The sequence below is a fragment of the Alligator sinensis genome, unplaced genomic scaffold, assembly GCF_000455745.1.
Source record: "Alligator sinensis unplaced genomic scaffold, ASM45574v1 scaffold1093_1, whole genome shotgun sequence".
In the NCBI taxonomy this organism is placed as follows: Eukaryota; Metazoa; Chordata; order Crocodylia; family Alligatoridae; genus Alligator; species Alligator sinensis.
In genome coordinates, this window is record NW_005842538.1 from 844,432 (window position 1) to 859,324 (window position 14,893).

Genomic DNA, 14,893 nt, shown 5'->3' on the forward strand with positions numbered 1-14,893 from the left:
TGATATTCTTCTATTTTGGAGGAGTATTTTAACAAGAAAAATAAAATGCATGATGAAGGACACATATTAATTGTTAAAATCAGTATTTTACTGGTTGAATAATTCTTTCTTTGGATATGGGGGAAGCACAAAATAAACTGGCTTAAAAGTCTGGCTGACTAGTATTGAATACATTACTCATGCATTGCACTGCAGTTCCTGATTATTAACAATGGGCAACATTGTAGGGACCTTCTGCACAAAGGAGACAGGAAAAACGTATTTCCTACAGGTGTAACCCCCCCAGTTTAATATAAAGGATTCTGTGGAGGTCTAGTAATTAGTAAATGTAGGGGAAAAGAAGGTGATAGCCTGCAATCCTCTCCCTCAGGCTAGAGAGAAGGAAGCTAATATAGTCAGCTGCAACAAATTAATCATAGCACATGGCTGTTCTTAGGTACAGGTGCTTGTTGGGAAGCTTTCTAATGTGATTCCAGTTTCACAGAGCTATGAAGGGTCGTCAGAGCTTGCTCTTTTGTGCAGTATTCTGGCAACTTTCAATAGTTATCTCCCTGTAAATGTATACAGATGTTGCAGGATTTACAGGTAGTGTATTTGCTTTTTCTTGTGTGCGAGTATTTTGGTGCAACCTTCTCTCTTAGGAGGAAAAAAAGTCTAAAGCAACTTCAAGGGAAAAACTTCTCATAAGCTCCTGGTCCCCTGTGTGCCTACTGCTTATAGGACCATGATCTGTGCCCTGCTGTTGTAAGTAAATATAGGTAACAACTTCCCCAGTTTTTTCATTTATAGGTCCTGGAAACTGCCCATGTATTTCTCTAACACGGTAAAGATTTCTGATGTCAAAAGTTTTGTTTTGTGTTACACACACGATAGGAAAATAACAAACAAGTAAAAAAGGAAGAAATGTTAAGATTCAGACAAAGATCGTTGAGACACTAAGAGATTATGTTGGAATTCCTGTTACTTGTGTATGGGCAGCTCTATTTGTTGTGCATTAAAATTTCATACAGCTACCACAAGACAACAGTTGGCCTGTAATAAATCTAGTAAAACTCCAAAGCCTGTTTCAGTACATCACAAATGTAACCTAGCATAAGAAACTTAAATTATATCATTAATGCATTCTTTTGTCCAAAAAGGAAACTTTAAATTTTGTTAGCACTGGAACTGTCTTTCCTTCTGTTTGGTCATAGTCAGTATTGACTTAATGGCATTCAGGGTTTTATGAATTCAAACTATATGTAAGAATTCTCTTTTCACTATGAAATAAATCACTAGATGTCACTGTTGTGCTTCCCATGATGAATAGCTATCTTTAATATGCATCTTTAGAAGCTGTTCTTCTCTTAGTACCACCTACGCAGAAGTCACATAACATCTGGACTACTTCTCAGAGTAAATTCTGTAAGATCCTGTTGTCCATAATATCTTTTATCTGGGCTAGATAAGCTCCTGTTGTGTTCAACAGCTCATTCATTCTGGAGTTTTATTATATTAGGTGCCTGGCTTGCAAACCCAACTATCTCTCTGCTTGTGTTGGAGACTGGGCATCTCCGAAGGAGTGTCTTTAATTTGCAGACAGTTACAAACCTCATTGAAGCTGGTGGGCGTGATAGCTGCCTTTCATTCAGCTAAGCAAGGGAGCAGTTGCTAAAGACCTTACCAAAGAAATGTAATCTTTGTTTAGTTAGAGCTGACATAAAAAGTGACTGTGTAAATCAGGTGCACAAAGCAAGGAGCTGAGCTAAGTGGTCTGAGGGGTTTTACCCTTTGAGTGAAGGTGAATGCAAGGGGGGTTGGAATTCCAGGAGTGTTGTCCATGAGCCAAAAGAAGCACTGGGAAGGCCAGGAAAAATATCCAGAGCAGCACTGGTAATGTAGTCCTCTTTTTTATGGTTTGGGGATTTTATTGCTGAGCAAAGAAACTACATCTTGTTTTCTGTTGTGCTTTAATAGAGAGTGCTTTGTGTACAACTACCTATTGGTTCATTATTAGTTTTTTCTTCATAATGGAAAGAAACAACAGAGTCCCGCATTGCCTAGCCCCTTGGGCTAAAATGTGATCGCACTTACAGGCGCTTCCTAGCTTACTAGAGTCAATTATTTGGTCTGTGGCTAGATGTCTCAGTCTAGCTTCCAACTATACTTCATTAGGGCAGTGATTCTTAACCAGGGTGTTGTGACAATAGTAGTGTTCAGCATACAAACCCCTCCATGTGATCCACAAGATAAGTCTAGAGATTTCAAATAAGAATTCATGGTCAGAATATGTGTTTTTGACACTAATTGTTCCATATCTGAGCTCTTAGCAATACAAGAATTGTTCTATTGGTTTCTCTCCCACCCCCCCCAACCATGGGAAGAAATGATTGACAGCTAAGAGCTTTTAGCTGTTAGTACCTTAGTTAGGTGCCTTTATTTTTAAAAAGTTGAGAATCATTGGTCTAGAACTTTTTAAATATCTCTCTCTTCTGCTAGTACATGTGCTTTTTGTACTTTTTCTGTGTGGGTGACTGAGTTCAGAGCATGCTTTTTCCTAGAGGAGTTATGATGAGCGCTATTTTCACCAAGAAGGTGACTTACCATTTGCTATGTACACTCTTACTAGGGAAAAGGGGTGTTCAGGAAAACTTGAGTCATAAGTAAATGTACTTCTGTGTGTCTCAGCACTCAAAGGCTAGATACAGACATTAGGGGAAGTTAGATTGTCTTAAAAATTGCCACCCAATCTAACTTAGTTTGCTTAGGTGTGAGCAACCTTGCACCACTTAGGTGGATCTAAGTGCAAACTATATAGAAGTTCAGGGTGGTTAGAGCAGTTTTAAAATGGCTGACCCAACCTGTTAACTCTACTTCCAAAATGTACCTAACTTAGATCAGGTTGACCATCTTTAGACCAATCTAACTGTCCCAAAATTGTGTACACTGTTGCTCTCTAATCCCCAGCAATGTGCCTAGTTTCTACTTCCTGTACAAGTAGTCAACTTGTTATTCCAGCTCTAATTTTACACAAAGGAATGTCAGAGTCGGTTCTACCCAGGTTAGCTCATGCTCCGTGCAGACCAGAAGCTTACTTGCATAAAGCTTAAAGCAGTACAAAAACTGTATTGGTTTCAGACTGCTATAAGCTGAGTGGTGCAAATCAGTAGTATGCATGCAGCTAAATATGAAATAGCCATTTGTCTCCTCCATTGTGGGGAAGGAGGGGGGAAGCTGTACAAATACAGAGTGTTTTTTATATCTGTGAGAAACTATATCCATACTAGGGGTTGTGTTTGTCTGGTATGACATGAGGAGGATCCCCAACTGAAATAGGGTGGTGGTGGTTGTTGCTGTGTTCTTTCCTTATTGAATTGTGTGTAAATCAGGTGACCATACAATACAAGTTTATCTAAACTTATACTACTGCTGAGTTGCACTGTTCATGGAATACCTTGCTAAAAGGAAAGCAGGCTTTTTGTTTGCGTTTGCTTCTCCATGATTGCCACTTCCTGAACTTTTTGAAAGAGAAAGCCATGTTTGGTGTGAGAAGCACTGTGGAGGGAGTTTGGGGGAAGAGTCCATAGTGGTGGTTCAGTGGGGTGGTGTTGGCATTACCTTCCTACTACCATCAACCATCCAAGAGTTGTAAACTGGGGAAAGTTCATTAGGAATCAGTGGTGATGCATCGGGCATGCGTGTGCACCCCTCTGAGACTGCTGGTGTACCCACTGACAGCCAGCGCTCCCAGTTTAGTAAATGGGCAGGCAGAGGAGGGCCACCAGCGCTCCCACAAGTATTGGCTGGGGAGTGCTTTCTTCTTGTGTGGACTTAATTAACAGAATGTCCCTGGATCTTCGTCTGGCTGTTGTGATCAATCTCACAGGTCAGAACAAACATGAGTTGCCTGCTACAGCCAAGCCAGGCTCTGGGCAGCTGCAGCAGGTGGCAGGTAGGCTGCAAACAGCTGTATCAGGCTTCAGAGCCCCAGCCCTGGCTCTATACTGGTGACAACTGCATTTAACTCGGGGTACAGGATGGGGAAAGGGCTGGGGCAGTGCAATCCCAGCCCCTCTCCCACTGTCCACCCAGAGGCATGCAGGTAACTGCCACAGGCAACAAGGATCAGGACCCTTAAGGCTCCCCCACAGCCTGCCCTGGCACACCAAGCTGAAGTGTGTGTAGAGTTGTGGTGTTTTTGGCTCTCGTGCTGAAAATGTTGCCGATCCCTGTTCTAGAAGTATGCTGGCCAGAAAGGAAAGACCAAGGAAGTTGCGAGTCCACTGTTAACAAGCTGAGCGAACTCTTAACAGAAGATGCAAAGAGGGTTGAGCTACTCAACAGCTACTTTGCCTCAGTCTTCACAGAAAAAGTAAGCAACGGATAAGTAATAGGGATTATCTGGATAAAGGAAGGGGGCAAGCTGAGGGAGGAGAAAACAAAAGAGACCATTAGAGAGCTTATGTTGGGTCTGAATGAATTCAGGTCAGTAGGGCCGAATGAACTTCATCCTAAGGTACTGAAAGAACTGGCAGGGGTGATCTTGGAGCCCTTGGCAAAGATCTTCACAAAGTTGTGGGAGATGGGCCAGGTACCAGAGAGTTGGGAAAGGGCCAATGTAGTTCTCCTCTTTAAAAAAGGCAAAAAGGAGGACCCAGAAAACTACAGACAGGCTAGTCCAGAGGTGGCCAAATGTGGCCCACAAGCTGAATCCAGACTGCCACAGGGTTTTGATCTTGCCCACAGCATGTCCCTTGGCCCTGCCCAGCCCAGGCACCCTAACTTTTCCACATGCTTTTAAAAATGTGGAGCCCAGAACTGCGCACACTACTCCAAAAGAGGCCTAACCAGAGCTGAGTAGAGAGGCTCTGTCACCTCCTGTGTCTTACACCTAATGCTTCTATTGATGCACCCCAAAACTGCATTGGCTTTTGTGCAGCTGCATCACTGCAGACTGACTGTTGACTGTCTGGACTCCCAAGTCCTTTTCCATAGAGCTGCCATCCACTGAGGCATCCCCCCATCTTGTATTTGCATTTTTTTTATTATACCTTCTGAGATGTAGTACCCTGCATTTGTCCGCATTGAACTTCATCCTGTTAGCTCTAGCCCAACTTTCTAATCTGTCTCAATCCTTTGAACTGTGTTTACATCCTCCAGAGTTTTCACAGTCTTTCCCAGTTCCATGTTGTCTGCAAAGTAGTAGCAGTCGCACGCTGCCACTGTTTTCCTCCTTGCCTTTCGGCCCCTCCAGTACCAGCCTCTCTAACTCTTGTCCATATAATCTTCCTGGTCCCAGATGCTGTGCAGCATGGATAACTGTGCGTCTTCTCCTCCAGGGCAGACACCAGCTTACAGCCATGCAAATAAAGTGCTTCTGACCTTTTGGGAGGAACACAAACATGGCACATCCCATGCAGGTCACCAATAGCTGACCCAGACTCTATTTGTGCCTCCTTTGCTCCCTGGAGCACACCTAAACTGTAAGGATTAAAAAAAAAAAAAAGGGGGGGGGGGGGAAAGATACCAGTAAAACCTGCACCCCTGTTCTAGAAGCGGTTGGACAGCCACTGATCAGGGATGATCTAGGCATAGTTATGCCTATGTTCTACTATGGGTAGTTCCCATGCTTCTGGGCTTTGCTGGTTGCCCCTGCTCCCCTCTCCTGCTACATGTTGGGGGTGTTTTCAAGCCTCCCTCAGTGGCATTGGGTGTTGGCTACAGCCCAAACTGGTGATTTTTTGCATCTGTTAGGCACAAAGCCAGAGGTTCCTGGCTAGAGGGTTTTATCCCTCTGCTCAGAGTCAGGCTGATCACCGTATTTAGGGTCAGGAAGGAATTTTACCCCATGGTCAGATTGATTTGGACTGTGGGGGCTTTTTGCTTTCCTTTCTAGTGGGAGGCGTAGCCTTCTATCTTGGGACCTCTTGAGCATATATTGACAACCCCTTATAGAAGCAGGACATTTGGCTACCATGGTTCCCCTGCTTTACTGGTGGCAGGTTAGAGTGTTAGGTCTGTTTGTGTCAGGGTTGAGGGTAGTCTTATGTAGAGTTTAGATTATGGATCGTGTAGGTTGATTTAGATGTGGATGATCCTGCCTTTGGCCTCTGAAAGTCTCTTCCAGCCCTACTTTTCTATGAAACCAAAGAAATGGCATCATAGACCAGTAAGGCAAGCTATAGATCAGAAATATACTTGACATAGCTGGTGTATATGCCTAGCACATCTACCAATCACTGGCAATTTCACATTCTCTCTTGTGAGAGTCAGTCAAATGCCAAATGTTCTTACTTTGCATTTCCCCTGACTTTTTTCTTTGTTCATCTTTGTCAAAAACATAACTAATCTAAACAACCAGCAGATTAAAAATTACCAGTCTGTGGGCAAGGAGAAAAAATTCATTTAAGGACCTCCAATACCTATACTCTTCAAAAGAACATCAACTTTTAAATAAGCTAGTTTTGTATAAACAGCTTTTCAGTTTTTAGTTCTTCACTTTTAGCTCTTCACTTCTTAGCATATATTTCCAACCAGATTTTGCCATAGAACAAAGTGGCTAAACTGAGACATTAGAGCCCAGTGACTTTCAGATGGCCCATTATTTTATCAGGTTTGTTTGCTGTGGAGACTTAACCATGTTTACATAAATACGTGGGTTCTCCTGCTCACTACTGTTTTAGACAACCATGAAGTGAATAATGGAACAATGTGGTCTAATGGCCAGAAAAGGCATCACCTGCAGACCTGATATCAGCAAGATAAGGTAACTAGACAATGAAAGGTAGAAGGCAAGAAGACTTCTTAGTTCAGTGGTTCTGAACCTTTTTAGTCCAGGCACCCCATGAAAAATGCCAGCCCTAGTAACAAAGAACAGCAACAGATTACTAGGAATGCTCTGGATTAAATTAAGATGTTCACGACAATTATTGATGAAATAAATGGGACAGCAGGCCATGCCAGATGTACTGAATTTGCATATACCAAAATACATGACATCCATTCTGTATGTGAAGATATTATAGGAAAATATATTCTGCAGTTAATGAGCTCTCTTGATTTGTGTTAACAGTGAGATAAGTATTGAAGATGGCTGAAGTAGTTTCTACACAGTTTAAAAACTTCTCTTTCCTTACTTCTAATCCTTTTTTGAAGGTTAATTACCATGATGGAGCAACACAGTTCTGTATTAGTGACGCAAGGGATTTTGTCCATTTATTATTTGCCTGAGGTAAGATTTGTTGTAGTTGTATCAAATGGGTTTTATTCTGTTAATTATATGTCTTGCACTCTGAGACTTGACCTTGGCCTCCAACTAATACTTTTTTTTTAAAGCATCTTAATCTTGGGTTCTTTTAACATGAGTTCAGCATGCTTCCATTATATAGTGGGAAACAATTTAATTTAGTACCTTTCTTAATTATATAATCGAGATTTTTTTTTTAAACGAGGGGGTATATGCAAATGAGACCACAATATGATGACAAACTTCTCCATACTCAGTAGGGTCATACCACTTTCTTAGACTGTTGACATTCTCCATACCTGAGATACGATCATGTAGCTTATTTCAAGCTGAACAGTTGTAGGTCAGGAGCAGCTTTTGCTGGAGGCTGTGTCAGGAATTTGGTCTGAGTAAGTTTGGTGGGGGGGTAGGTATCAAGGTAGGCAGGCAGGTCTGCTGGGGGGTGGGTTGGAAGGGGGTTGTCCATCTGGGGTTCAGGGAGCTAAAAATAACCCAGTCAAGGTAGCCTCCCCATACATCTCTACAGATCAGCACTTGGATAGACCTAACTCTTGCTAAGTCAATCTAAGTGACAGAATCTTCACGTAGCTTAAGAGACTAGCAAAAGAAGTTATTTTATTGCCAGCAATAGTACCAATCTTGATCTTAAATTGCAAGAAGGTGTACAGAGAGGCTTATGTGAAAGTTGAAGCATTATGAACGAGAGATCTATAGAAAAGAATAGCAGATTCGGATAACTTATGGTAAAGAACTGACTGGCCTGTTTAGCAACCTGCCAGACCAGTGTAATTGAATAATCTACCAAAGTACTCTTTTCTTGCAAGAGATTCAAGTGTTTTAACAAGACTTTTTAAACAAGACGTTTTTATCATCTGAATTGGGTGATTGCTGCCTTTAATCAAATATATGACCCCTCAATAAGTAGATTCTGTATATGGAAAATTGTATACATTTGTTATAGTTTTTCAGGTACAGAATCTAAATATTGGAGGGTTGTCTTAAATTTCCCCCACAGTTACAGGGGGAAACAGTGGCTGAGGGGGTCAAGTGTTTCCTTTCCCCTCTGCCCTTCCCACGTTTTCTCATCTTGTATTCAAGTAAATACGGTAATCCATCTAAGAAAATATTTTTTTTAAATGTTATATAGGCACTAAAGTAGCTTAAGTTTTAGTTCGGTATGACTGCTTCTCAAGGGGGAAAAAATAAATCTCCATACATGAATATTTGGAATCCTGAGAAGGTTGACACATGTTGTTAGGGTGACATTAATTTGGATTTTGGGGAGCACTGGATTTGCAGCTGAATACAAAGCTTTAATCTGTGTCTCGGCAAAAGCTGCTGGTCACAAGGCAGGATGATATGTTAAGACTAACCTTGCAAATGCTTAGGTAGGCAGTTTTCTAAACAGAGTTGTAGTGTTAGAGCCCATTGTGTAAGAAGAACAAGATGCAGTCCACCAGCTATTGTCAGGAGATGAAGCAGAAGCAAGGCCTTGGAGATGGTGCTGAAGTCAGCAAAGAACCAGCAAGTGACCGAAAGAAGTGGAGGTCAAAGTCTTAAACTTGTGCTCTTAGTAGAGGCATGTAAATGAAGGAAATGCATAGGCAATTTCATGTTAATGAAGTAAATGGTAAAATGAGGCGCAGCTTGAGACGGGAGGAGAAATGGGTGGAACAAGAGAAGTGACATAGGTGGAGTGAATATTAATGAGTATGAACCAAGGTGTATAAAATGTGAAAAGAACTAATGTTCACTGCTGTTTCCTGTCTTCACAGGCTGTGTGTCTGTGAGGGAGCTCGCCCGAAGCTTTATTAAAAATGGAGACAGCTGTTGCGAGCACTGTGTGCAAGTAGTGGTTGCTCCCTGTTTGTTCTGGCTAATGAGTAACAGAATCCATGAGCAATTGGGTTGTCGTCTCCTGGGCACTGCATGGAATCGGGGTCTAACACACGTGACCAAGTTTCTTGGAATATGTGTGTGATTCTTTTGGCCCTTATTTACATGCTGAGATTATGAGGATGTTCTCAGTTGTAACCTTTTAATGAATGATTATGTTTAGTTAGGATAGTTATGCTAGGATTGTTATAGCAAGACTGCCATCTGACCTGTGTTAAGAGTAGTCTTATTGCAAATTAATCAGTAAATGTTGTACACGGAACCTACGAAACAGTGGTCCTTTACTTGGCTGCTGCACATCAAGTTTTCAAAAACTTTGAGACTTGCCTATAATAGGAGCATACTTACAAATTCTTCCCTGATTTACCAATATTAGCCTGTGTAGGTGTGGCTTAGGCTGCTGACACAGTTACCAGTGCAATGTTATCTAAACCTATTGAGAGCAGTCTAATTGACATGGTATTACTCACATTCTAAACTAACCTTTTTCATTTAATGTTCATGTTTCTAAGTGTGTACCTCTGAGGACAGTTTTGGCCTATAAGTTGAAAGATGTTTCAAAGTTTAAATGCATTTTTTTGGTCACTTATAGCAATGTAACATCTGCAAGGTCACATTGGAAAGAGCATTGCATTGATGCAAAATCAGGCTGTTGCATTTGGAAGAGATTTGACAGGCTAGTGCCAGAAAACTCTTTTATATGGGGGGTTATGAATAATAAAATCAGCCAGCCAGGCTAGTGTAAAAAAAGTGTGGTTGCAAAGTAGTTCAATTGTTTAAATATATGATTTCTTTTCCTGTACGGAGAAATAGAGCAGCATGGAATATGTGTCAAGTTAAGTTCTGTTACTGAACGGTCCATATAAATATTTCCAGTTCTTGAGCTAGAGGAAAATGTTTGTGACTGAGAAACTAAGATGTACTGAAAAATGGAAGGTTCCCTATATATATAAAAATTATAAATATGGGGTCTATAAACAGTTCATAGAAGTAGGGTTGGAAGGAACCTTGTAGATCTTCAAGTCCAATCCCGTGCCTGGGCAGGAGGAAAACTGGGCTCAAATGACCCCAGCCAGGCAGGCATCAAGCCGCTTCTTAAAGGCCCCCAGGGTAGGAGCCAGCACCACTTCCCTTGGAAGTTGGTTCCAGATCCTAGACGCCCTAACTGTGAAGTAGTTCTTACGGATGTCTAATCTAAACCTACTCTCCAACAACTTGTGGCTGTTATTCCTTGTTATCCCGGAGGGCGCTAGGGGAAACAAGGTCTCCCCCAAACCCTTTTGATCCCCCCTAGTGAGTTTATAGATGGTCACCAGCTCCCCCCTCAGCCTTCTCTTGTGAAGGCTGAACAGGTTCAGGTCCCGTAGCCTCTCATTGTAGGGTCTGCCCTGCTGTCCCCAGATCATGTGGGTGGCCCTCCTCTGGACCCTCTCAATGTTGTCCACATCCCTCTTGAAGTGGGATGCCCAGAACTGGACACACTACTCCAGCTGTGGCCTGACCAGTGTCGCGTAGAGGGGGACCCATCTTATAAGTGTGCTGCTGGTTACTACTGCCCAAGTGCAGCACCTTGCACTTGTCAGTATTGAAACTCATCCTGTTTTTGTTAGCCCACCCTTGCAACCTATCCAGGTCTTGCTGCAGTCTTTCCCACCCTGCTAGCATGCCCACCTCACCCCAAATTTTGGTATCATCAGCAAATTTAAACAGGTTGCTTTTCACCCCGTCGTCCAAATTACTGATAAAGAAATTGAACAGTGCAGGCCCAAGGACCGAGCCCTGGGGCACTCCGCTGCCCACTTCCCCCCAGGTCGAATATGACCCGTCCACCACCACCCTCTGAGTACGACCCTTCAGCCAATTTGCAATCCATCTGACTGTGTAGGCATCAATGCCACAGTCGCCTAGTTTTTTAATGAGGATGGGGTGGTCAACAGTGTCAAAGGCCTTGCTGAAGTCCAGAAAGACTACATCCACAGCGACACCTGCATCCAATGCTTTTGTGACCTGATTGTAAAAGGCAATCAGGTTGGTCTGACATGACCTGCCCCTAATGAAACCGTGCTGGTTGCCCTTGAGCATCATCCCCAATGCTGGCCCATCACAGATGTGCTCCTTAATGATCTTCTCAAAGAGTTTCCCCAGGATTGAGGTAAGACTGACGGGCCTATAGTTGCCCGGGTCCTCCTTCCTCCCTTTTTTAAAGATGGGGACCACATTGGCTATCTTCCAATCATCAGTTATTTCAGTGAGGCTTATGGCAGGGGGTGGAATACAGGTGGAGTTAAAATGGAGCCTGCCAACTCAACTGCCCGTCAGTAGTTCAGTATGTATTGTAATATTATTTCTTTTTCTTTTTTCTTAGTGGCCTCCTGGAAGCTATATCATGGTTTGATTCAGTACAACCTTGCAGACAAACTCTTTTTTGTTTGGTTGAATGGAGGGCAGATACCAGATATCTCAATGGTCTTACATGGCCTAAGGCTTCTTATTGCTTAACAACAGAGTTAAGATATTACAATCCAAATGTGTTTAACTTGTGCCAAATGTACCACCTTCTACATGTGTTTATATGTTAGAATGCTTTGACATTCTTTACTATTGTTGTTTGTTCTAGCAGTGCCTAAGGGCCAGTTAAAGGGGGCGCTATTTGTACTGTGTTAAACACCATACTAATATATAGCTCAAGGCATTCTCTGCATGAAATGGTCTACAGTCTACATGGATAATATGCCCATAGTAGGATGGGGAAAGGTATAGAACAATCAAGGTGCATGAACAGTATGGTGGCAAAAAATGTCACTGTTTCTACAGGTCAGCTTTTGTGAGGCTTACTGAGGAGAACAAAATGGGGAGAAAATGGTGGGGGTGGAACGTACAGAGTTGAAAGCAAGGGAGATAGCGTAGAACTTGAACTATGTAATTAATTGTTTGGGGGCAGAGAGAGGTCACTTGAAACTGGGTGGTTCTTTGTAGTCATAGAATGACTTAATCTGAGTCATTTTTATAATGTTCATAAAAGGATGTAAGGCCTCTTTGCATAGGCACCTACTCCGTGGGTGTTCCTAGGCTCAAGCACCCACCCCCAAAAAATAGTGGGCGCTTAACACCCATGAGCCATGGCTGCAGGCTGCCTGCAGGCAGCTGTGGCGGGGAGGGGAGGGAAAGAAAACCAACCAAACAAACCCTCACTTTACCAGAAGAAGCAGCATCAGTGAAGATCAGGCACTTCAGCTGGGATTTTGGAGCTTTTAGCTAAAGTTGATTCAATTAGCTATTAGATAAAAGTGCCAAAAAAGCCCCACTAAAGCATCCAAACTTTACAGGTGCTGGTGCCAGAGCCAGGTTGAAGTAACGTGCTGCCTCTTCTGAGCAAGCACGGGGCTCAGCATGAGAACACACAAAGTTTATTATTAAAGCACCATTTTTGGAGGATATTCTGTCTGGAAGCACCCACCAGCAAAACACAAATTTGGTTTATATGCCTCTTTGTGCAGAAAGGATGCCCTTCATGGGCTAGTAGCATTCTATTTTTGTGAAAATGGCACTTGCAACAAAGAAAGTTACCAGATAGGTTTAGCTGGGCCCATTTATTTTAATCTCTCTGTTCTGTTTTAGGTAAGAATGAGGACAGATGTTTCTGAATTAAAGGTGCTGGCCAGAGAAGGTAACTAGGTAAAGGCTTTCTTGAATGGAGAACTCTTTCAAGTATTGATGAATATGACTTTTTGCTGCCCTCTGCTTTCCCCCACCCCTTATTTTATTTTTAGTTTATTGTTTCTAAGTATAATTTGCAAATCTTGGACATCTCTGGCACTCTTCTAACTAAAGGATTCTTTTTTGTTTTACTTTAGATTGCTTTGAAGCAATCCCTTCCCAAGATTATAACAATCTTTGAAGTGCAAAAGTGTTGCACCTGGGATGTTTGGGTATGATGTGAGGCCTCTTGCAGTGCTACAGGTAATCTATGAACAGACAGGAAGAGTAGTTGGCAGTTTGAGCTCCTATTTTCATACTTCCTACATGTTTAAAAACAGAATCTCTATATAGTGGCTCAGTTGTGGACAGCAGTAGAGCTAAATAAATTTGCTTTCATTGCTGAGGGTAGCTTCCTACCTTTTTCTCCCCTCCCCCCGGAAAAAATATAGAGGAACAGCTGGCATTTGTATGTCAAAAATAAAAGGGTGGAGGCTGGACAGGCTACTCTTTTTAACTCAGGTTTGAGTAAAGTGACCTGCCCTAAGAACTGGCCACTAGACTTGCATTGGCACCATCTCGCCACCCCCTCTGCCCACCGCCTTTTTAAAAATATCTTGGAGCCTTAAATACTTGGTCAAAGGATTTATTTTTGTGGGGTGTTGCTTTTGGGTGGAGTCTCACTTTATTTTCAGATTGGGAAGGTACAATACTCACTCTGGCACCAAACATTTTATAACTGAAACCTACTAAGGCTGTCGTAAGTGTTAGATAAACTGTTCTGAAAACTGTAAAGAAGTACATAAAGCTTAAAATTATACTTTTAAATTATACTAGGACTAGTACCAAATATGAAATGAATTCATGTAAAACCAAACACATTTTTGTTCAAATATGGGTAGTCTCCAGGCATACGAGGATGGGACAAGACATAGTCAAACAAGAAGGGGTGCAGTCAGTGTGTCAGTGTAGTTTTCCCTTTTCCTCTACATTCCCTGAGCATTCCTTGCTGCTGGAACTATTTTGTGCTGCTGGAATAAAGACTCTACAAAAGCAGCTGCGTGGGAGTTTTGTGGCTACTTCAACGCCAGCTTTAGTACAGGTGCAAAACTAAGTTGCTGCTTCAGTGTTTTGTATCCCACTCATTTTGTGGGCAAAGGCAAATAGATGGAGGGGCATTCTATTATCTTGTTCTTTAAACAAAACTATCCCACAAGAGTAATACAGTATTTCACTTACTTTGCTATGAATTCCAGATAGTTTTCCAAATCAATATACTTAGTAATGACATAAGTTATAATTTTCCAGCTATGATTACATTGGATTCATGTATCAAGGTCTCTACAGTATTTTCATTTGATCTGTAATTATAATAGATTTGTCATAGGTAGAGAGGGAACAAAGCACAGGCAGATGTCTTGTTCTGAAAAGCACTAAGTTACCTCCAGTAAACGTGATCAGCAGGGATCCTGGTTTTCCCCAATATTAAAAAAAAAAAAAACAAAAAAACAAAACAAAAAAAAAATCACAATTTCTCTGGTTAAAAAAAAAAACCAAAACAACACCCCAACTCCGTGATTAAAATTCCCGGCCCCTGCAGTCCTCCAAGCCCTCTGGAGGGGGGCCCCCAGATGCCAGGGCTGTGGACTGGACTGCAGCCCCCTGCCCCGCTCCTTCCCTGCTGTGGGCTCGGGTGGGGCAGCTCCCCGCTGCCACATGTACTCCCAGCAGGCAGGGGGGACCCACACCCCCCCAGATCTGAACCTGGGGCAGGTGCAGGCTGAGGCTGCTGCCCAGGGTGGGTCTGGGGCCACGATGCATAGCTGCAGGGCCCCAGCCGGGAGCAGGACAGGGCATGGGTGGCTCATTTGGGGGAGGGCTGGCTCCCTGTTGCCACGTGTACTCCTGGGGCACAGGGAGGACCTGCGCCTCCCAGATCTGTACCCAGACCAGGCACAGGCTGTAGGTTTTAGCTCCTGCCCTGCTTCCCTGCCTTGGGGCTTCCACAGTCTGGCAGTTGTGACCCGGCGCAGCTGGGGACAGCAGGGCTAGGGGGGTTTTCCTAGCTGCTTCTTG

The 14,893-nt window shown here is 42.8% G+C and overlaps 1 long non-coding RNA gene across 1 annotated transcript in view; it reads left to right on the plus strand.

Annotated features, from left to right (window-relative positions):
• Positions 1 to 13,008: 13,008 nt before the first annotated feature.
• The window catches only part of LOC102372079, a 6,937-nt gene continuing 5,052 nt past the window's right edge, over positions 13,009 to 14,893 (plus strand). Inside the window, exon 1 of the long non-coding RNA XR_324775.3 lies at positions 13,009 to 13,081. This is a non-coding gene — a long non-coding RNA (uncharacterized LOC102372079). The remainder of the gene's footprint in view (positions 13,082 to 14,893) is intronic.